This window comes from Corvus kubaryi, unplaced genomic scaffold, assembly GCF_017639235.1.
Source record: "Corvus kubaryi isolate FWS band 111438036 unplaced genomic scaffold, C.kubaryi_AGA036_p1.0 split3-73, whole genome shotgun sequence".
NCBI classification, from domain to species: domain Eukaryota; kingdom Metazoa; phylum Chordata; class Aves; order Passeriformes; family Corvidae; genus Corvus; species Corvus kubaryi.
The window spans coordinates 30,889,796-30,913,496 of record NW_024582091.1 but is presented as its reverse complement, the minus strand read 5'-3'; the positions used below and the strand labels follow the sequence as shown (position 1 = coordinate 30,913,496).

General features: G+C 39.1%; 1 long non-coding RNA gene across 1 annotated transcript in view; it reads left to right on the top strand.

The window, feature by feature from the left end:
* The window catches only part of LOC121659343, a 39,477-nt gene extending 16,058 nt beyond the window's left edge, over window positions 1-23,419 (top strand). Inside the window, exons 2-3 of the long non-coding RNA XR_006014290.1 lie at window positions 13,258-13,399; window positions 16,915-23,419. This is a non-coding gene — a long non-coding RNA (uncharacterized LOC121659343). The remainder of the gene's footprint in view (window positions 1-13,257; window positions 13,400-16,914) is intronic.
* Window positions 23,420-23,701: the final 282 nt, after the last annotated feature.

Below are 23,701 nucleotides of genomic sequence, written 5' to 3'. Positions count from 1 at the left end.
CATGTTCAACTAATTCTGGTATGAATTTGAAATCACATCACAGCATGACAACATTAATTTCTATCTTCCTCTGCATAGATGTTGAAAATAATAAATAGGCAAATGAATAGGATGGTAACTAGGATTTCATCTGTATGTGTGCATAAATGATTATGAAAGAAACACAAATGACAGAGGCATGAATAGCCTAGAAAATAAGAAAGTGGGTAAAGAAATACTTTTTGGTGTTAATTAAAAAATATGTACAACTTATATAGGCTTAATTCAACATGCCTGTATTTCTCCTCAACCCCATACACTTATGAATGATTGTTCTGACTGTCAGGACCTAAAGAGAGGAACAAAAAAGTGTAAATTAATATATATTTGAAACAATATTGAACCTCTTCTTAGGACAAAGTAAGAGGAATGGAATGATGTTGAGACACGCATTTTGTTTAAAAGGTTCTTCTAGCTGTTTGAAATTCAGGCAAGAGAAAGCTTAGACCTGTCTGGGTTTGTAGCACTTTGCCTGAGCACCTCCACAGCTAATGACTGAAGCAAAGCCTTGTGAAAATTGTGGTTGAAACAGATGTTCATAGCAGAAATAAAATACACAGAAGTTATTACTTACATTTCAAAGCAGCCATAAAAAACAAGCTTAGTAATTATTACAGACATGAATATCCTAATATACCTCTAACTGTAATCATGTTCAGGTCATTTGAGACAAACTTTTCTAATTTGGCAACAAACTGTTTGCTTGGAAGTCAAGCAATTGTAGCTAGAAATTACTCTAGGTTTAAGCAAACATTGTTCACAGTTTAATCCTCCATTTGCTGTGGTTATCTCTTATTTGTCTTCCCCAGTGAAATTCAGATTTCTCTGTCATTATTAGCTGCCCTCCTGCTGCCTCTTCTCCCCTTCCCTCCAGTTGCTTCCACTTCAGTGGTACCAACCTCGGGGAAACAGGTCATCCTTAACTTCCTTGAAGCAGCAGTGTGAGAAGCCTTTCAAAACATATGCTTTAAAAGGAAATTTTTATCTTAATATAAAAATTATTCAGCAAAGAAGGATTTGATTCCCATTTGTGCTTTTCCTTGACTTAAATGTGGAGATGTATACAGAAGACATTAAGAGAATTTCCATATATCCCCAAGGCCACAGAGATACAAGTTTGCTGTCTAGACTCCTCATTGCTTTTATTCTCTTACTTGTCAGTGAAGCACAGGCCAGCATTGGGCTGGGGGCAAATCACACCCCTGAATTTTGCCAGGGTACTCGCCCCGCCTCTCAAGAGAGCCTCACTCCTGCCAGGTCTCCCTCCCTGCCTGAATCTCTACTCCTGGGATCCCAGCTTTAAACTCAGGCAAAAAAATGCCTGAATACCCTACACAATGGGAATGTCCTACTCTAGACCAGCGTGCTCTTTGTGGGGGTGGTAACTCTGTTGTCCAGCCTTGTGGGACTTGACCAAAATTCAGGTGTCACAGTCCCTGGATGTACTCTAATGATTAGGCCATTGTTCAAGGTAGGTATCAACCAGTTTCTTCAGGGAAGGTGCCTACAGGTAGTGAACTCAAATCCATCCAGAAAGAGCTATATGAAAATTAAGAATGCATTTTTAATAATTCTCAGATGGACCTAAGTGGGAAATAGTCATTTAACCCTCTCAGGTGGGCAGCCTGTCTATTGAACATATTCACTTTCAGTGAGCTACTTGTGTTGGGGAGATTTCATCAGAAAGTAGCCTGCATGTGCCATCTCAGATATTTTCATGCACAAGAACATGAGGCTGGTCTGACTGGGTCACACCTCAGCTCAGAGTCCTATTATCAAAAAAGTCAAGTAAATATCTGCCAGTACCACTGAAAAATTTTCCATCATTATATTTAAGGTATTTTTTTCCAGGGTGACATTGCAGTGCTGTGCTAGGACTAAAGTGTTAAAATGGGGCTGCATATTAGGCCTGTTCACCCCTGCCTTTCGCAGACTTTATTATTTGTTCCTTCATATTTAGTGCACTTCCCTTGCTACTACTTGCACTGTTTTCTTTCTTTTTTTCATTAACAGAAATATCATGTATTAATGACAAGTACAACAGGAAGAATGAGAAATTTACATAGAAAGCAAATCCAATCAGACTAAGCTGCCTTAAGGTTTTAGGACACTAAAATATAGTTTCCCTTATGGGGAAATAAAAATTCAGTCCAGATCTTGGACAAGAAACAGCAAGGAAAGTTATTAAACATCACACTTCCTTTTGATGAAGGAATACATGTACAATTATTTCTGGTAGCAGTTCAGATCTTCAATTCATGTTGAACTACAGAAAAATAAAAGATGGAAAGAAAAAAATCTGATTTATGTTGCAAATATTTTGGTTTTGCTTTTTTTATCTGTGTGCAAACCATCTATTTGTTTGACACAGGTCATTTTCTTGCCATTGTACATGCCATTCCCACTATGGTATTGCAGATAGGCAAAACAGATAAACAGAAGAAGCAAATAAACTGTCTTCAGTGTGTTGAATGCAATTTATAATTAACATGGACAGGAAAAAGATTCTAAGCAGAGGCTTAGAAAAATTACAAGTTCTGATGTTCAACTTGTTTCTAAATTCGTCTGTGAACCACTGATAAAGTAGAATGAGAAAAGCCTTTATAAAGTAAATGATATATTATTACACAAAATAATAGGAACATGTAGTGCTGTAAGTATGAATTAGGCATCATGTGGTTGACTTTTGCATTGTATAAACATACTAGTCAGTCCCAAGCTGAAAACGGAGCCAGGAATTCAGTAATCAGTGTCCCTTGTCCAGATATTAGTGACTCCCAAAATTCCTTGGAATAAAGGACCCATATGGAACTACTCATGCAAGTAAAGCAAACTGCCAGAGCAGCCTATATATGATGAGTAATAATATAGTAGCCAGAAATTGAGAGTATAAATACAAAAAGTACCATTAAACTCACTGAATTAAATTAGATTTTTCTATTGTATTTTTTCGCACTGAATCACGATGGGAAAGGAAGACTTTCTTATAAATGCCTAAAATAATATATACGAGCACATGATTATTAATCATGCTACCAGTACACTCCACCTGTTGAGTGAAGGGCTAAAAGAGCATCTTAGTGATTTGATTTGGTATTTTTTGGGATGGGAAATTTGCTTCTAAAACCTCATGGAATTTTAAAGATGTTTCAGTGCTGACAATTCCCCTTGCATAGTGTGGACACACATTTAGGGATATGATCATCCTGCTTACTAGTTTGGTGTGGTTTTCAGCAGAAGACTTTGGGTATTCTTTGCTAGAACTTTACTCGATTAGGATTAATATCAACAATATAATTTATTTCCAAATTTTTGCTGATCCAGAAACAAATAGCTTCATTCTGATGAAGTACCACTCTCTTAATTTGCTCAGCTGGTCCCTTTTTATATTAAGTTCTATAACTTTAAGTTAAAGTCATGAACATCTTTCCAAATGTATCAATACCATCTAAGTCAAATTAAGCCCATAAAATGAGCAGTTCTCAGTTCTCTTGTTTATTACATTAGATTCTAGCATAGGCAGACAATCGAAGACATTTCTTTTCTTTGTACTCCTTAGTGCCTTGATTAAGACTGCTCTGAAGACTAACATTTCACTAAAAGCATGTCTCATGTTCTTTTCCCTTTTTGCTGTAAATTTAACAACCTTCGGATCAGCGCAAAGGGCGAGTGAGACAGGGACCATTCACCGTGTGTATTTACTTCTCTGCTTAGAAGGTGGAACATATTGCCTTCCACAAATGACAGCTTCTGCAAAAGAAACCTTTCTCTTTACTATACTTGTCTTACTGGTACTTCTGCCTTCTCACTCCTCTTATGACTAGGGAAAGGCAGCAATGGGAGGTGCAGACCAGCCACAAGGAGATAGGATGAAGCTTATTAGTAGGATTCCTAGTAGTGCTGCAGCCCAAGGATAAACTAAAGAATCTGTGACTATCTGCAGAGTTCCTTCATCATTTGAGTTAGCTCATGGATTTTTCCTGCTCCTGGAGAATCCAGTTGTTAGGATGCCCAACATTCTAGCAATCTACCCCCCAGGCAAATAATTCTTTGTTTTTAGAGGTTTAGAAGAGACCTAGCACTAATGCATTATGATACTTGGAATCAGTGTGAAGTGTTTCACACTTACTTTTAGAGCACTGATGTGTAATTAAAAAATAATATGAAGCTCCAAAGCTTCCAATTCATGTATGGATTGCTATTTTGCGTATATTTTAAAAACCATTCCAAAAAACCAGTCATATGAATATAATGACTAGTTGACATCCCAAAAAATTTGCTGTGAGGCAAAACATAGGGTATAATTTTAGAACAGGGATTTTTTTTTCATTTGTAAATGCTTAGCAAATCAAGGAAATTGGCAAATGAATTAAATTTGTGAAACACACACAGCTCTGAATGTACAGTCATTACACATGGCTACTTCATAGAGGTCTTTGGAAAATAGTATGTTTGGTGTTTAATAACCTGTGTTTTATAAGTGTTATTAGGGAAAGTAGTAGGCAAAACCAGAAATTAATCTACTTATCTATATATTTTACATAGAATAAGTTTTTGGTCACAATAATATTATTTCATGACAGAAGTAAAAATAACATTCATTCCCTTTCAATATTTTGCTAAATCATCTAAATCTACATTTGCTGAATATGGCTAACCAGAATGACATACATTTGGTGACCCTGAGCTTAAAAAAAAAAAATAAACACAGTTTTGCTGCTGTCACAAAATTCCAGAGAAATACTTCTGCTCACCAGCAGGCATATAATGAAAAAAGTACTCCTGAAATCCTAAACCTAAAATTTTCCTGTTAGCCAGCATAAATGTCCTCAATGTAAAATCTGATCCCTTAATAAATTAGAATTTATGTAAACTCGGCAAAATGCTCTTTATAAGCAAGAACTAGTCCTAACAAAAAGCTTCTGTGACTAGGCTTACTTGAATGTCTATTATTTCCTCAATCAGGAGGAAGATCAGTCCAGGAAAGAGCCCCAGGCACCTTCAATGTAAAGTAGAAATTAAGGGAACTGGTAAATTCAAGAAATATTTGCTTTTAAAATTATGTTTTATTTGTGTGTCTCAGCCAGTCCAAGCTTGTTTCAGGATGATTAGCAACAGTATTTTCCAGTGTGTTGGAGCAGACAAGGATTTTGCATTTGCTTTTCAATGCACAGTCTATCTTGTTACAGAAAAGAGATTAACCTCAGAAAAATACAGATACAACTTCTGGGAAAGTTATAGTAGTGCTCTCTTAGGACTTTTGCTTCTTGCATTAGAAAGTGAAGGAAAAGAATTCAGGTATAGAATGCCACTCCTACAGACTAATGGGGACGTGGTTTGGTGGTGGACTTGTCAGTGTTAGGTTAATAGGGGTACTCAGGGATCTCAGAGGTCTTTTCCAACATAAAAAATTATATTATTCTAATTTTGCAATTCCTTGATATAGTCTTTCTCCATAGAAGACATCTCATCAGCAGCACTAGTGGGACTACTTGCTTGGGTAAAGTCTTCTCCAGCTTCTGATAGATGAAGATTCAGATGTACATTTCAATTGCCTTCAAATCTGGCCCTTCAAAGAAAAAAAAAAGAAAAAAAAAAAAGGGACAAAATAACCTAATTATGCACTGACAGTATTTTAACATCAAAAATATACAGGCAGAAATGAGTTTCCTCTGCCTCCACTGCACGTATACAAGAACTTGCTCCATTATAGGCTGGTAAGCAATTGTGTGAACACAAGTAAAAGCCAGGCTGAACCTGAGTGGACAAGCTTCACTGAGTAGAAAATATGTTGCCTGAGAGCTAAGGCTGCACTACATATGTTTACATAGCTTCTGTACAGGTTTATCATGTATAGTTATCTTCAGCCTGTTGGGACCATCACTTTCCCAAGGCTTTCTGAGGAAAGGCGAACTAGAGAGAATGGAGGACTGCACCATCCAAAGGGGAATGTGGTATAAACACTGTAGCAGTCAGTCTGCTCAACTAAGTCACTTAGTGCCTGAGTGTTGCAAAGCCAACTCTCCTCTTTCAGGGTGCCAGGTGGCTCCTGCTCAAGCATTGTGGTGATTTTGAAGCAGGTTCCCCACTCTGGGAATGGCATGAATGTGAGTGGAGTCTGATCATGTCTGCCCTTTTGTAGTGGTACAAACACCTCCAGAGGCAAAGTCCCAAAGAGCCACTGTCTGGTCCCGAAGAGACACTAGAGTAGCTTTAGGTTTTCTTTACATTGTCTCAGCCACGCAGCACACCTAAAGTGTACACAGCATGACATGCAGTTGGGGATGAGGGGTGGAAAACCAGAATACCAAATTCGGTGTGGTATCCACCAGGCAGATAGAGGATCTGGATAAACTGGCTTCCATGTAATTGCTTCAAATCTATTTCTACATCTGCATTCGCTTCCTTAATATCTTCTCACATCAAGTTCCCATCCTAAAGTTCAAAGTGCTTGATCTGGATGTTAAACAGTCTGGGAAATCATGGCAAAAACAATTTGCAAAAGTAATCAGGCAAATGTTTAGAAAATATGTCTCTGCTTATACCCTCCTCTGTTCAAGCAAATTATTTTACTGCCAGACATTTTCAAACAGAAAAGTTAAAGTACAGACTAGTAGTCATCAACAATGTGCAGAATATGAGTTCCAAAACAGAAACATGGATCTAAGTGTAGACCCCAGCCAGTCAGAATGGAAGTGTTCTGTATGACCTATTTCTCCCACCTTACATAATCAAAACAAACTTATCTTTTTGAATACATGACAGTCACAACACACTAATTGCAAGTAATCTGCAGGCCAAGAATTATTCAGGACAATTATAGAGTAGAATTTCTGAAATTCATGCTTGAGAAAGTATTCACTTGTAGATTTTAAACTGGAAAAGTACAGGTGCTAAAAAAGACATAGCGCTGGGAAAAAATCTCTTAGGTTTATACATTAGATTATATTCTCTTTTTAAGAAAGGCAAATAGAAACACTCAATAGAATATGCCTTCATTGAGCATTCAAGAGAATTGATTCAAACCCTTGTTCTTCCTCATATAGGCTACAGGCTTGATGCCAGGTACCTTATTTTCTAGGTAAATAACATATATTATAGTGTGGATTCATTTTCATTTTGACAATAAATCCCACACCAGTTAAACCCATACTGGTAAACTTTTTTTTTTTTTTTTTTTGTGGAAAAAGACATTGTTAAAAGTTCCCAGCCAGTTCTAATTGTAAGTTTGTTTCTGGACAGGGAAAAATGAAAGGGAGGAAATATAACCATATTTATTGGGCAAATCACATGCTACATACATCCTTCTGTTGGAAAAAACAGATGTGGAATGACAGGCAGAGATATCCAAAAAATCAGTCTTTGAGTAGGCAGCCGGATATTTATATTATAGTCCTGGCTCTGTCACTGACCGACTCAGGTTTTACTTTCCAGTTCTTTGCCTTTTTGAATACCTTATGTGTCTTGTGCATTTAACTTTTAAAAACTCTGGCATAAAAGCATTGCCTTAAAGTCTGTTTCTGTTCTGTCGAATCCGGGACACCCCATAGTAGCAATACTGACATATTAGCAACATCGGGCTCAGGGGACCTCTCAGCCTAGATATGAGGAGGCAAAACTAGGAAGAGATGCTGTAGCAGTGGGAATATGAGCTTCTTAGGACAAGTTTTGAAGAGCCAGTTCTAGGAAACCAGGCTGAGCTTCTTTCAGCACAACTCTCAGCCTCTCGTTTTAAGTGCAACCCTCCTATTCATCTCCATTGTTCAGGGAGTCTTCTGTCTCCTTGCAATAATTTAGAGCTTTGACACAAAAAAGATGGGGCTTTTTCTCATCCTTGGGAACTTTTCTAGTTAGGGACTGATACTGTTACTATTTACAACCAAAAGAAATTCTTTGATGTCACAGAGGAATACCAGTATAAGCTAAGGTCAATGAGATAACATCAGCCTCCAGTGCAAAACATCAAACCTATGAAACGCTAGTAGTTGACAAGTCGTTTGTTAGTGGTAATTTTTCTTCCACTTGGCTGTATGGACTTTGGGCATTAGGTCAAATTTGCCTCTCAAAACACTGAGTCTGGGAGATGTGATGTTAATAACAAAGACAGCTGACTCTAGCGCTGTGCCCAAAGCATTTATCAATGAATGTGTTGCACATATTGCTAAATACACAATTTATTATCAGTGTTAAAATGACACATGATATCTTTATAAAACTAGAAAGAATTGTTCTGCAGTAATATATTAGGAGCTATGCATATGTTTTATGGAACCTTTTGTGTAAAAAAGGGCTGTTAGATTGTGACACCTAGTTTTATTTCTTCTTCTTTTTTCATTTCATTTTTAGCCATTTAGGAAGATCTTTTTCTAATTTAAGTTACCTTGACTCATGCTTGAATTTGCTAAATTACTTTTCCCAAATGCTCACAAGGAGGGTCTTTTGAATTAATGGATAAAACTAAACTCACTCCCACTCTGCAACTACATTAGTATGTTACATGCAATTATTTATGATTCATCCAAACTAGCTTCCCACAGCCCCATAAATCTTATAGAGTCAGAACATTGTGGCATCATTTCTGCTGATAGTTTTTATTTTTTTGCCAGGCATAATGCTCCTTGAATTGGAGAAAAACTGTTCCTAACTCAGCAAGGAGTTACACTGCAAATTCGGGGAACTGTACCCAGCCTGACAGAAGGAAAGGAGATATTTTTTTCTACCAGGATGAAGCACCTACATCCAAAACTGCAGACTTCTAAATTCCTGCTCATTTTTTGCCACACCCTGGAAGCGCCTAAACTCCGGAGGCGCCAGCTTTTCACATTAAAATTCTCCAGACTCCTGAAATTCTGCTGTGGGCATGTCCAGAAATGCCTCTCATGTCACTGCACCCAGTTAACTCACACTCTGGCACCATCAGATCCAATGAACTCAGCTTTCCTGCACCTGCACCCATCTTGCCCAAGGGGTAGAGCCAATGAACATTCCCAAAACACAGAGAGCTGCTCTGCGAAGTGCAGCGGCAGCTGTTGCTGCTCTCCTCTGCTACATTCAAGAGCTCTGTGGTCAGGGCTTTTACCCTAGATGTGGGAAAGCTGGGGTTTACACCCTCCTGTGCCCAAGGAAATCAAAACCCACGCCCTTGCCACAAGGCCGGGGCTGTTCTGGGTGAAAGTGCTCTCCACCCTGCCCTTTGAAGCTCTTCCATCCTACAGGGGCAAACCACAGCTTCACAACAGCTGTGGAGAACATGAGCGAGCATGAACCTTCGAGGGGTTATGGCCCTCGTGGGAGGAGGCACAGGAGGTTTCGATGCCCTTTCCTTCCCCTAAGGAGTTTCTGGGTATTGTGTCCTCGGTCAAATGTATAACTGGTCCTTTTGGAGCACATGTGGGGAGAGGCTTCTCCAGTGTTGCTCTGTGGAATGAGGAGTGTGGCAGCGGTGAGTTTAACCCAGTGCCTGTGTGACCCCTCCTTGCTGGACACTGCCACTGGAGCTTCTGAGCGCCGCTGCCACTCCTGGCTGGCTCCACCAAAGGCCTCATGAAGGCTGAGTTTCCTCAACAACTCCTCTCTCAAGAGAAGCAAAAGAACACCACCACCAAACAATGACCAGCATTCCAGTGCAGCATTTCTAGTTCATATGACATCCATCATGCTCCACATCCCAATTGCCCTGCAGTCCCACACAGTGCCATAGCTGCAGCCACCCCCTGGAGACCACTGGGCACCCCATATCCACCTCCTTTCCCACAGCCCAGGATCTCTGCCCCTTGCAGTTTGCTGAAGCTATTGTCTATTTGACAAATTGCTTGAGGAAAGTCACAAATGAGATTTCTTCTTTCAGGGGTTTTAGAGAACAAGTTGCATATTTCTCTGTAATATGCATCTATCTCTGTGACAACCCTTCCAGCCCAGTTCTACTAGCAACCATTGTTTCCCAGGAAAATTTTCATGAAGTGGTAGCAGCCTCTGGGACCCCAGCTCACAATGAACTTTTTGTTTGGCCTTGACTGATGGAAGTCTCCAGTGACTCTCCAGTTTCTAGCAGTGAAGTCATATGTGACACTCAAGTGCCCTTCAGTTTGTGTCCACTTTCATGGGATAGCTTGTATTCCTTGGCCCACAAAGACAAACCACCACCTTACTTCATAAGCTTGAGTGAGTCCTTTGGCTGCCCAAGCTCATGATTCAAAGATTAATTCTTGATCTTCAATGTGCTTCTTTGACTTCCTTAGGCACATTTCCAGTGAAAGTAAAACTTGCTACATCAGTCTGCATAGCCATGCAATCCACAGCGCATTTTGCCTCTTTGGTCTCCTGTCAAACAAACCCGACAGGGGGATACAGGCTTGACAAGAGAGATGGGGCCTGATGACTCACAAGTCGTCTGCCAGCTGATTTCTGTAGTGAAATATGTGATACATATCTATCATTGCCAGCATTCTCTTCAGAAGCTCATTAGGAATGTGCCAAAGTAACAGAAAATTTCATTGAAGCAAGTTGACTGACAGACAGAAACAGGTAGGAAAGTCTTCATACTGTCCCCAGTCAGAGAATTGCAGGGCTAGTGACAGAACTGGGGTTGGTGCTTGAGAGGGCAGGCACAGCACGAACAGGTTTATGAGTGCATCCTGTGCAGTTTACCAGGTGAGGACAAGGGCTGGACCTGGCTGGAGGCAATCATTCCCATCTACCTCAGGAGCTGTTCAGGGTATATTACTAATGCTAGGGATCCATACCCACCCCATAAATAACTATGCAACACAGTTTGTGGAATTCATTTTCATTTGGTCATTTACAAGGGATATGTTCATCTAATTTTAACCCTTTTCACTAGGAAGAAGCTGCAATGTTTTCTCCAGAACTTCAGTATTGTCTGCGTACAAAGTCATACATGTTTTGTTTTTCCTCTTGTTTGCAGAATTCATTACTTTTTTTTTTTTTGTTATAGAAGCTGACTACACTATAACCATTTCCAAATACTCCCCCTGACAAGGATAAATCAGCCTGTGCTGAGCTCAGGGCTGCTGTGGCCAGGTTGCTGCCAATATCAAAGCCTGTTTAAAATCAGCTGAGGGATCTTAGTGCTGCTCTGCAGATACAGATGTTTCACATTTCATTACCAAAGTTTTATGCTAACCTCCTCTGTGTGACTGAACTGAAACTTTTTCTAAATGCCTAATGCTGCAGAATCAACTATTGTTGAAATAAGACTGTTTTCTGTATATTTTCTCCTGAGCTGGCAGGTGCTGCTGGCATGTACAGTGAATTACTCTTTATTCCTCCTCGACTGATCCTTTGCACTTCTAGAGCATTTCAGCTCAGGCAGGGCTTCTATCAGCTCCAGCAGTCTGCGGCTCCTCTTGCTTTACTCCTAGTGCCCCGAGTAGTTGAGTAACCACTCAGAGCTGAGGACCAGCCCGTTTCTAGATGTCCAGCCCTGCAGAGCACTGTCATTGCAGGACCCAATAAGGAGGATAGGATCGCCTGGAAAAGCCTAGGCCCGTGGTTGGCATGGAAGGTGAAGCTTTTGCAGCTGTGCTCTTTTATACACTACTCAGCTGTGCTTTTGCTATTTTTATGTTCTGAACACCTGCACACCTCAAGTCAGAGGCCCTTGCTGATAATGAGATAATAATAAAAGCAGTAAACAGCTTTTTCAGTTGAAAGAGAAATCTCCCCACAAAGAAAGAGCAGAAGAACCCATTGTTTTTAAGAGTTTTTAGTGCCTGGAAAATATTTTCTGGCATTATATTCTGGGCTGCTTAGAAAGCAGCATGGCCAGCAGGTCGAGGGAGGTGATTTTCCCCCTCTGCTCTTACGTGACCCCACCTGGAATACTCCATCCAGTTCTGAGACTTCAAACACTAAAAGGATGTGGACCTACTGGAGCAAGCCCAGAGGACGGACTTGAAGATGATCAGAGGACTGGAACACCTCTCCTATGGAGACAGGTTGAGAGGTTTGGGGGTGTTCAGCCTGGAGAAACGAAGGCTCTGAGGAAGTTTTACTGTGGCCTTTCAATACTTAAGGAGGATTTATAAGAAACATGGAGAGAGACTTTTTACCAAGGCTGTACTTATAGGACAAGAGGTAACACTTTTAAGCAGGAAGAGGGAGGTTTACATTGAACATAAGGAAGAAATTCTTTACTGTGAGGGTGGTGATGCAATGAAACAGGCAGCCCAGAGAAGCAGTGGATGTCCCATCCCTGAAAGTGCTCAAGATCAGGTTGGACAGGATTTTGAGCAACCTGGTCTGGCGAAAGATGTCCCTTCCCATGGCTGGCTGGAACTAGATGATCTTTAAAAGTTCCTTCTGATCCAAACCATTATGTGATTCTATGTTTCTCTTATTCTATGAAGAAAATGAGCTAGGTGCACTGACAGGAAAGTGGTACTTCACAAGGCTTTAACCTAAGTTTGTTGTTATTCTATTTGTTTGACATTTAGTAGCTCTTATAAAACTGACTCACAATCTAGCTTTGGTAGTGACAGATTAAAATCACTGCCTCCTTTCTTCATATAAGATTACAAATCAACTGATTTTTATAACATCCTTCATAACATCACACCTTGGGAAGTGAAATTTGATCATTAAATTTGGAAAAGACCACTCAGATCATCAAGTCTAGCATCTGGAAGCTTCATGTAGAGCTAACTAGAAGGGCTGCATGAATGTTAGATCATACAGTAATGAGATAACTTGTCCCTTTAATTTTAGGAAACACTATATTTACATGAGAAAGAATACACTAGCAATGGCATCTGAAAAAAAAAAAAACTTCAGCTAAGGAATGATCATTTTGGTTTTCAAAATAATTCCATTTTCATGAAACTTCCATCAGAAATTATTATATTTGGTCCTTTCAACAGAGCTGTTTTGCCTTCAGCACACTTTAGAACATGTGTTACCTGAAACGGCAGCAGCTACTTTGGAGCAGGAACTTAAGCAAGCAAAAGCCAACAAACCTATTAAGGTGAGATGGCTTAAGTCAGTCTAGAATACAGAGTACCAGCTGTATAAAAGTGCTTTTGGTAAAAGATGAAGCAGCAAATATGTGGCCTTCTTTTACAAACGAATTAATCTGTGATAACTATTAATGGAGGTAGAAGGTTCTTCAGACACAGGTAAAAGTATACAGCAGCTTTAGAGTATGATGGAAGTTTTACGCAACAACTTGCCCTGATATGATTGATTTTTTACTTTTTCCAGTACAGCAGACACAGACTTTGATGCATGCTGCACACATAAGCACACAGATGAAGCATTTTGTGTCTACTATCACAAAAGATATATTTTCAGCAGAAGACAGAATGTGTGGACTGCCCCTGTTCTATCCTGCACGAATTCACAGGTATTTTAAAAGGAAGGTCTATTTAAGTGTTGGCTTTAATCCCTGCTTCTCTCCCAGTGTGCACATAAAGGTTAGCCCCAGGAGAGCACAGTCTGCCAGCTTTGGTCCTGGAGTGAAATCTTTACTCCCGTATATCTTCAGAGGAGAGTCAGATACTTCCTAATGAAATCCAAAACTATTGACATGCTAAGCTTGGACCCGCCTGAAATCAGTATGCTCAGCAGGTAGCTGCTGAAACCTACTTTTTAGGGAGCACTAATGGCAGAATAAGAGAGCTGCAGGTGGCCATCTCTGTCATTGCTGCTCTCCCAACCTGGAGAAAGCCAGGAGGTGAAACTCCTTCAAAAAACTGAACAGTTTGCCCTGCAACTATCTTTAAGAAAAAAGTGCTCATCACACTGATCTTTTACTTATTGGGTTTTTTTATCTGGGTTGATTTTTTCTGTGTGTGGGAGGAATATCTTGGGGGTTTTTGTTCAAATATACAATCCCAAAGGTAAAAGAATGGACTTAATTTTCCTTCTTGGCCTGAGGGGTTCAAACCCATGACCCTCAGAAGAGCAGCCCGCATATCAGCCTATGAGATAGGAATAAAACTTTCCACCCACCTGCCTCACTGAAAATGAACTGTAGCACAGCAAAAAATTCAGGAGGCACTAACTTGGAGCTGCTTGATCCTGTCAAGACTGGGACAGCTCTGGGCATGTATGGCCAAAGTCTGTGCTCTGCTTTGTTGAAGTACAGCCCCAGGCGCCCAAGAGAGGGTAAAATTAAAAGTGGTGTTTAAAGGGGGAAAGTTCACCCAGGATTTTGCTGCTGGAAGAATTACAACTCCATGTTTTCATGCTTGTTCTGGATGGTGCTTCCACACTTCTCACCCGTAGCACTGGTGCTTGAGCTCTGAGATGTACAACCTTTCACTGTGGTACAGTGTCAGCAGAAAGCATCTGTTAACTCTACTCTTTGCCCCTCTGCCCAGGCTTTGCCTTTGTGATCTCTTACAACCCATCTTTGAGAAAGCATTTCCCCTTTACTATATCTCTTCTACCTTTAGACTATATTATATCTTCATGGTGACAATATAATGTGAATAATAAAGTGAAATTCAGGCTCTTGCTTGTTCTGCTGAGGTCAGTGAAGCTGAATCTATTTGCAGCAGTTGAGAAACAGCACAAATGTATTTGTTTTCCTTCTTTGCTTGAGAAAACTGAACCCTTCATTTTCTGTTGCATGAAAAGGCACCACATAATGATTATTTTGATGGATCATTTCCCATCCACTCTGGGTTGTCCTTTTTTTTTGAGTTTATACTGAAGTCTGGACAAAACCTTTTTAAAATGTTATATTTGTCTATGAACGGCATCCTGACAAAAAGAGGGAAAGAACCACAACCTTTTGTTTAACAAAAAATTTCTCAGGTATGTCTCAGAAAGGAATAGGAAATGGATTCCAGGACCATCAAAGTGGTGTGTCTGTGTAAACTTATACAGGACATTTCACCAGGGTTTGATAGCTTTTTATTTTTAACCTGATATATAAATGAAACTACAACAAATCCAAGATGATGAACCTTTTTTTGGATGTCTGTATCCCTTAGAAACAGAGGTGCATGTGTTGAAATAAGTCAGTTTCTAGCTTTGCTTCGTATATCTGAAAGGCTGTATTACTTCTAATGCACATAGTATATTAGAAGCCTAATTTGTCTCTGCCTAGCACAATGATTCAGAAATCTATCCCTGCTCATAAAGTACTTAAGGGTGTGCTTCTGCAAACCTAAACAAATTCTGCCTTAGTTTTCAAGCAAGAGGTCATATTTCCCAGAAAATGATGTGGTAAGATCTCATACCTAGTTTATACTTCTTTAGAACAGCTGTAAACCATGTCACAGTTATATATCAGATCCAGCAACCCAAAGGCCTGAACAGCCTGCCCTATTTACATAGACTGGGTGATAATGCTGACATTTTAATTACTCCTTAAATTTGTCTTAGCAGATAACCTAATGCTCATTATTTTTGCAGTCACTTATGGTTACTGTTTATCCTAGGATTTGAAATCCACCTCCTAAACAGTCTAGGCACACAAAATTTCATTTCTCTACTCCCCTTTCTTTGATCCCCTTTCCTTCATTCTCTGAATACTTAATGTGTTCACAAGAATGAAATGCCGGAGCATACCAGAAGCTTAACAAGAAGCATTAATAATGTGGAAGCTCCTAAACTCTTTCATTAATAGAACTTTCCTTGTGAAATTCATTTTAATCAGTGTGATGAAAATGTACATATGGGTAACCTGCATTCTCCAAGCATCCCTTTCAATATTTAAGCTAACACAGCATTTGACAAATATGTTTAAACATAGAAATCTACCATTAACTGCCAGAGGCATATAACTCTACAGCACTACAAACACAAACTGCCCTTTACACATTTTCTTCCAGTCATGCCATCTAAAAAAAAGGCCATTAACTGAAGGAGGCATTGCAGAACATCAGGAAAATTAACAAGTCTGAACAATGGAGGAAAAGAAATATTACAACTAGTTTTGCCCATAAAATCAGTCTCTCAGCAGATTTACTTGTATTTTAATTGTTAACAGGAATATTTGGATGAAATAAAAAGTTTCTGAGTTGAACAGGAGTAATTAATAAAGATGATATTGATGTTGAGATCTTCAAGTAAACTCTACCTTGATTTTAACATTGACTGGTTCTACAGGGAGAGTTTGACCACAGCCCTTCTGTGCCCTTCAGAATCATTGAACAGATCAGGGCTGTTAGGTAGAATATCGTTCAGAGAGGAAAGGTAGACAATGTGCCTTATATGATGAGAAAAACCCCTCGACAAAAATAAATTATATGGAACTCGACTGGAATTTTGAATGCACCAAACTTGCGTCAGATGATCCAGGGAGAGCTTTTCGGTTGAAGTACTACAGAGCATACAAAGTCTTATGACACATTTTCTCCATTTCTATGTTTATCTGATGGGTCCAGTTCTAAACTTAAAAACATGAACTTTCTCTCAGTTTTGCTTTTACATATTTATTATACATTTAAAACTGATCACAGCCTCTTCAACTTCTTGTTCTATAAGGGGTCTTGTCAAATTTCCACATCAACATAGCTCCCCTATTGTGTGCAGGGTAGGATTGTGACATTTGTAAACTATAATCAAATGTGATTTTTTTTTTTAACTTAAAACAATGCACTGTTTTTAAACAGGGCATTTTCATGAAGCTATGAATAACTCTGCCTCACACAGATTTTGAAAGAAAATGTATCATTATCTCCATCAAAGGTCAACCGCAGATTATAACCCTCTTTTTGCTTGTTATGAAGAATGCATTTTCTGTGGGCAATGATAAGATGTAGCAAGAAATGTGTGAGAACAGAATCTCAAGCAGAATACATTGTTTGTGTCCAAGATCTTTCCATTGTTTTGTGATATGCAAGTTGGCCAATACTGAAAAACTACACTTCAAATTTGTTCACTTCTACTCTTTGTCTTTCAAAGGTATCTAGGGGAGCATTATGCATCAATTAAAGCTGTTGGATGCTGATCCTTGGTTTCTGTGACTCCCAAGGCACTCAGAAAACAATCAACAAATGAAGGCTGTTACAAGAAGTACTGATTGAAAAACAGTCCAAGACAAGAAAATCTGAGAGCCGGCCACATCAATTTGGGGTCTGCAGGACCCAGATACAGAGCAGGATTGCTGAAACACATGTAGGCTTAGAAACCAAATGTGACTGGTAACATTGCTTGAGAAAGAAAACCATCTCTAGGCTGGACACATTCTGCAGAATAGAAGCAAAACCACATGGCAAAAATTTGGAACATGCAGTGATTTTCTCCCATCATAGCAAAGTACAGTGGAAAGCTCCAAGGAACAACCAGGCCAGATTGGAACAGGGTAAGCTGGAGGAGACATTAGCTGAAGTACTCCGTGACCACATTCATTGCAAGTAATAGCTGAGTGCTGCCTCAGACAGCTTAACTCCCACTTCATATTTTGTAACTTCTTCCTGCAGTGCCACAAGACAAAGCAGCCAGTAGCCATGTGGGAGCACATGCAACTGTGGAGTTATGGAACAAGGGAGTGTAGGAACATTTTAGTTGGATCCACAGAAGCAGAGGTCCCCAAACACATGCCCTGTGTTTCAGACCACATAGGAGAGACTCATCTCTAGCTGGGAAGCAGAGGGGAGTGTTAGGGTTCTGCACATTTTCTATTTTATTAGAGCAGTTTGTAAGTTTTCAGAGTTAGGTATACATGTTAAAGAAAAGTTAAAAAAAAAAATGCAATTTTTTACATATGCACCTACATAATATACAAACCGAATCCTTCAGATTACACTATTTTTCCAATGAATTAGTCTCTCTTCACATATTTTTATACAAGTATAGTGTCAGTCTAATATTCAGACTTTTCTAGCTCTAAAATACATTTAGATTTGTTAAAAAATTAAGAAGAAGAAGAAGAAGAAGAAGAAGAAGAAGAAGAAAGAAGAAGAAGAGGAAGAAGAAGAAGAGGAAGATAGATTGGTCTCAATTAGCTGAACCAGTTTATTCTGCTGACTTTTTATAAGGTAGCTATTAAGAAGACGAACAAAGAAGTGCACAGTTCTTACACAGGCAGAGCTCACCAGAACAATAGGGGAAAACTCTCAGAAATGAAAAAAAGAAAAAAAAATCATTTTTCACTGGGTTAGCACCAAAAGCACTATTATGCAGCAACCATTTAGCATTGTAGAAAAAAGCTAGGGTCTTGCTGCAGAACATGGCTTGGCAGAGTCTTCGATTTCCTGGCTTGAAAATAAAGCCTCAGTTTGCCCTCTTTTCTTCCTTTCTCCTGCTTCATTATATCTTGCAACTTCACTACTATTATTTATTGATTGATTGCCCTGTAAGGATCCCAGCATAGCGAGAAAAACACCTCTTAGTATTTAGTTTTTCCGTAGGTGTATGTGGATATTTGGAGAGGGAAGGATGGCACTGTGGAGTGTCTCGACCTGCACTGACATTAGTAAAACTGATGGCGCTTCTCCCACCAGGAAGAAATGCATTTGTTAAAAAGGGGGGGAAAAGGACAACTTATCAGTGGCTGGAGAAAGGCTGAGCCAGTAACAGTGCCATGGTGTGATTGATTTGTCTGTTCTATTGCAGCCTGTGCAATATCAATGAGTTGAGAACATCCACATGAAGGGAGGTAGGTTAAGTAATACTGATTGGATTTCTCCACACTTTTTTTTTCTCTCCCTAAAAAACATCTTCTTTGGAATAAGACACATTTGTCAGATTATATGAAAGGAGCATACATTTTCCTGGTAAAAGTGGATGTTCTTGTGGTTAAAGAATTAGACTGTTAATAAGGGTTTTTTGTTCAGTTCTCAGAGATTTGTCACATCAGGCTACATTCAGCTCTTGCTATCACAGCAGCTTGCATTAACTTCAAGGAGAGTTGTATCTGTTTAAGCCAGGTGTGCTCTTTCTGTTTGGGAATGACAGATAAATCAGTGACTCTCACAGCTGTTTTTATTAAGAAAATGTTTACTCAAATGTCTGAGCATTCTCAGGTGCTGCTGGAACACCTAACATTTTTATTATTTACCATTAAATTATAACCAGCAGTCCAAAAGACCCACCGGGCACCAGACATTTAATTGTTCTGTGTTATTAGAGGTCCATACTTATGATTCATTACAAAAATGCATTAGAAGGGCACTAGGGAGGCATTGCTCCTCTAGCCTTAAAAAAAGAAGGATTTATATATGTTCACGGGTAATGAACAATTTTTGGGACCTACAGGAAACTCAACTCATCTTTCTCTATCCATGCTGACTTAGGCCTGCCTGGCTGTGGATCACCATCATGAGCAGCAACCCAGGTTTTTCAATACATACATTTTCATCAGAGCTTCACTTAAAGAAGATGAATTTATGCTATTATTACATTTCATCTTAATCTTCTTCAGAGTGCAAAAAAGTCCAGTTCCATCACATTTCCCTTATAGTATTCTTTCCAGCTATAGGGCATTTTTCTGTAGATATGTATGCATGTGAAAGTGAAGGATGTCCAGTCTGAGGGTAATAGTGCCAGTAGAGCCCTGCATCCCACATTTTTGGGTATCAGGATAGCCTGCTACCCCAAGCTATTCCTGAACTGATGTTATGTACCTTTTAGGCTTTCTTCTCTCAGTACTTCTGCCAATTTTACAATTGTTTCAGAGAACTGACTCAAGCTCAGTCTGCACCAGGTAATCCATTAGTGGGGGACAAAATAGACCGAGGTTACTCAGTGGTCATTTCGAGATGCTTCTGCTGCCATTCTCCAGCCCTCACTCAAACTGCTTGACTTTGTGGAGAATACAGATTATCATCTGAGGGCAGCTCTGCTAACATTTTCCACTACATGATGCTGCAGAGAAAATTGCAAATCCCATGAAAGAGAAAAGAAAAAACAAGGCCATCCTACCAATCTGTGTTCAAGGTCTTTGATTTGTTTACTCCAGTCTTCAAAGTATTATCTTGCTAGGAAAGTGAAAATTCAATAATATGGACAAGGTTGTGGGAAACGTGAGTCTTATTTTGGAGGTACTCACTCAACACAATCATTTAAGTACTACTCTTATTCAGCAAAATGCTTGTGTTTACCTTTTCTTATCATCCTCTTAAGCAAGCAGGCTGGAAAAAACATCCATGCCACAGAAATTTCCACTGAAGTTAGCAGCCATGCATGAGTATTTCTGAACTGAGTTGAACTCAGAAATGGACATTTTTATCCCATAGAAATTTCTCAGAAAGACTTAACAATTAAAATTTCGTATGTATGACTGGCTCCATTCACCTAAAAGAGACTCAGCCATCCTCATATTTCACAGAATAAGAAAACTGACTATATTAACAAGGAATTCTAATTTTCTTAGTCCACTGAGTGCTGAGAGCAACTTCCTGCCTGGAGCAGGTAATATTGTCAGAGCATTACTGAGTTTCTGGCCAAATCCAGGTCATCTTAGAGCTACCAAGCCTTCCCTGAGGTGGCAGGTTTGGCTGATCTCTGATCAACAGCTCTAATGTCACCTTAATAATCATGACAGCTGGGCTATACAACCTACTAGCACACCCTGTGACAGCAGGAAGGAGGGTTTTGGGAAAGGAGGTCTCATTAACAAATCAGCACACCATACCTTACCTGTAGCCTAGTCTCTAATTAATCACTCCAGATAAAAACTTCATAAAGCACATGTCATGAAGAAATAGTTCAAGAAATAAAATACAAACATGTAAAGCACTTCAAATTAATCCCACAAAAAATACATAGATCAGTAAACAATGAAACTGATACCAGCCTCTTCTTTACACAGATCCCATTACATCTGTGCAGACTGCTTTCTTAAGAGCACTAAACCCTCTGCAAACATAACTCATTTGGAAAGCAGTTAACCAGTTTATCTACTGCTTAAAACACACTAAACAAAGAGTGACAATGACAGCATTGTATAGTGATTGAAAATGGAGCCTTGTCTACACACTGCAATCAGTTTTCTTTGGCAGCAAGGAGCCTACCTTTCTCAGTCCTTTCCATGCCCACCCGGGGTGGGAGGAGACGTGGATGGCTGCTTGTGTTGCTCTTAGCTCCTCACTGCATATGTTACATTGCCCCTGCAGCTCCACAGACTCCTTCACTCCAGCAAAAAGTCCAGACTGAAAACCTACTGAAAAACAGTGAGTTTTGTGCTTTTGAATAATTTTGCCTTATTTTGAATTTAATTTTTTAACAGCCCTCTCTGAATATAGAACACAACATTAACTGTGTAATTGTGAGAGTCCTTAGTCATTTTTCCCTCATCAAGACTGGTGTCAGTGATGAAGTAACACTCAACATCATTAGACATAAATCCCAGTATACGCTGGTGAAAATTTGCAGTATCATCCTCCTGCCCCTTGCACAATCCCACTTGCTGCAAGTGTGATGTCATAGCAGCTATCTTGCCACTGCCAGTACTTGCAAAACAGATGCTCATTAAAGGGAGGCTGAAGGACATCACTATAGAAACAATTCATTAGGGAACGCCAGCCTCAGTTAAGGATAACCACTCCGGCCAGAGGCTTATAAACACTTGGAAACCAAAATCACTGATGGAGTAGGTAAATTTATCGACTTTGTTTGTCATTTTCATTACCTTTTCACTCTAGTAGATTCTTATCCTAGTGTAAGCTCAGGAATTTCCAAATATTAAAAAAGTATTTAAAACACTGGAAAGACAATACCAGATCCTCCTCCAAGCTAATCTGCCAGTCCAAGAGAATTGGCGCCACACACAACGCAGCATAAAGCAAGTGAAGTTATAAAACGTCCTGCAGCTGCACAAGTTTGAATTAGATCATCGTAAATCTAGTGTGTGGCCCCATGAGGCCACCTCACAGTGCTTCCAGCAAACCAGCCATGTTCGAGTGCTTTGACTAGTTTAATTGCTCTGCCCAAGAGGCTTTGTGTAATGCCTCAGACAAGAGCATAACAAACTGATCAAAAGCAGAGTAGCCTTCTATTCCTCATCACGAACTTACATATCAGGGGTGAATTATGTCATTCATAGCACACCAGGAGAGTTCCAGCACATGATAGCATCTCTCCTAACTCCAGATCAAGTACTATGAGGAAACATAGTACTTGAGAAGATATATAAAACTCCAGGCAGCACACAAACACTTGCACATACATAAAACAGTTTGTTATCGTTTGCCTTTAGTTGTTTAGTACAATACTTTGCTCTGAATTCATGTCATCACTCTGCAGCACCCTCATAACAGAGCAGCTCAGCTGGTCCATGAAAAATTCATTCCACAGAAAAATTCAGTTCAGTGATCACATTAATTCACTCCAGCCTAAGATCTCTGTGAAATTGAATTACTTCAGTGGGGCCATTAAGTTTAACCTGGGTCTTTCACAATATCTGTAACCACAATGGTGCCCATTTTACATTTCCATGGTCCTAAGACAGAGGTAGTATTTTTATGCAAAAAGTCTCCTAAACTGGGCTTTGAATTTCATAGCAATAACATGCTTCCCAAAAAATGCCTATTTCCTTTTATAGCAAATATTTTCCAGCAATCTGAAAAAATTCATGCCCGTCTTCTATGATCCATCAATGTGTTTTCTCTCTTATCAGATCAACAGTTCATTTGTTTGCTCCAGTCCTGAATGGAGAGGAAATAAAACCCATAGTAATGCAAAAATACAAAAAAAGTCATCAACAGGGGATATATATGTTTGCAAAAATGTACAAAACCAACTATTACTTTGTATCCATAAACAATATAAGAAAGTTGGTTTTTTTTAAATAGATAGGCTCTTAGAAATGTTTGCATGAGTTTTTTGTATCAGTTGAATTATAAAATTAACTTTCAAAATAAAATATAGTGTATTTTAATCTGTAAGTACTGAGATTTTATTCTTAAGATTTATTGTTGTCATCTAAATATATGCATATTGCTGCAAGAGAGCAGAGCCATAGGAATTCCAAACAAATTATATTTCTGAGTAAAGGGTTCTTTGCTCTAGTTTATATATCTCTAGCTTTTAATGTAAATATACTGCAATAAAAATCATAAGAAAACTTGGCATTCAAACTTTCCTTAAGTAGTTGAAAAATTCTTAGCTTGAAATTGTCATTTATCTGCCATTTCTGAAAGGCTATTATATCCATAATGTAAACTACAATGTTAAAAATAAAGGCACTAAACATTTATAACAGAATATGCAATCTCCCTTTACATTAATCATAGCATTCATGCGTGTGTTTTATGCCATAATTCTTTTTAGCTTTGCTTTTATTTATTTCATCTTAATTGTTTCTATTATTTGTTAAAATTACTGCACTGTACTTGTTGTTCTTTTTGATATTTCTTCAGTATTTTGTTGCATGGTTGCTTTAAGACATTTTAAATGCAGGTTCTTCCTTCTAAAAGAGCTTTTGAATGACTCTTCTTAAAGGAAACTCCTAAAATATGCAATTCTAATAAACTTGTACCTTTACAGTCCACAGTTTTCTGCTATTCTGATCATTTAAAGAAATACAAAGAGCAAGCAGCAAGCAGATGTTTTCTTTTAGTGTTTCACCACCTGGTTTAAAGTGACAACTTCCAGGCTCACCCAAGAAGACACTGGCCCCACCAGGGAGGATGCCAGTCAAAAAAGTGTTTTTAAAAACTATATGCTTTTGTTTGGGAGAGAATTGGGATAAGGAGCACCCAACACCTTCCATTAGGCAACTGCCCAATGGCCCAATTGTGACTTCAGC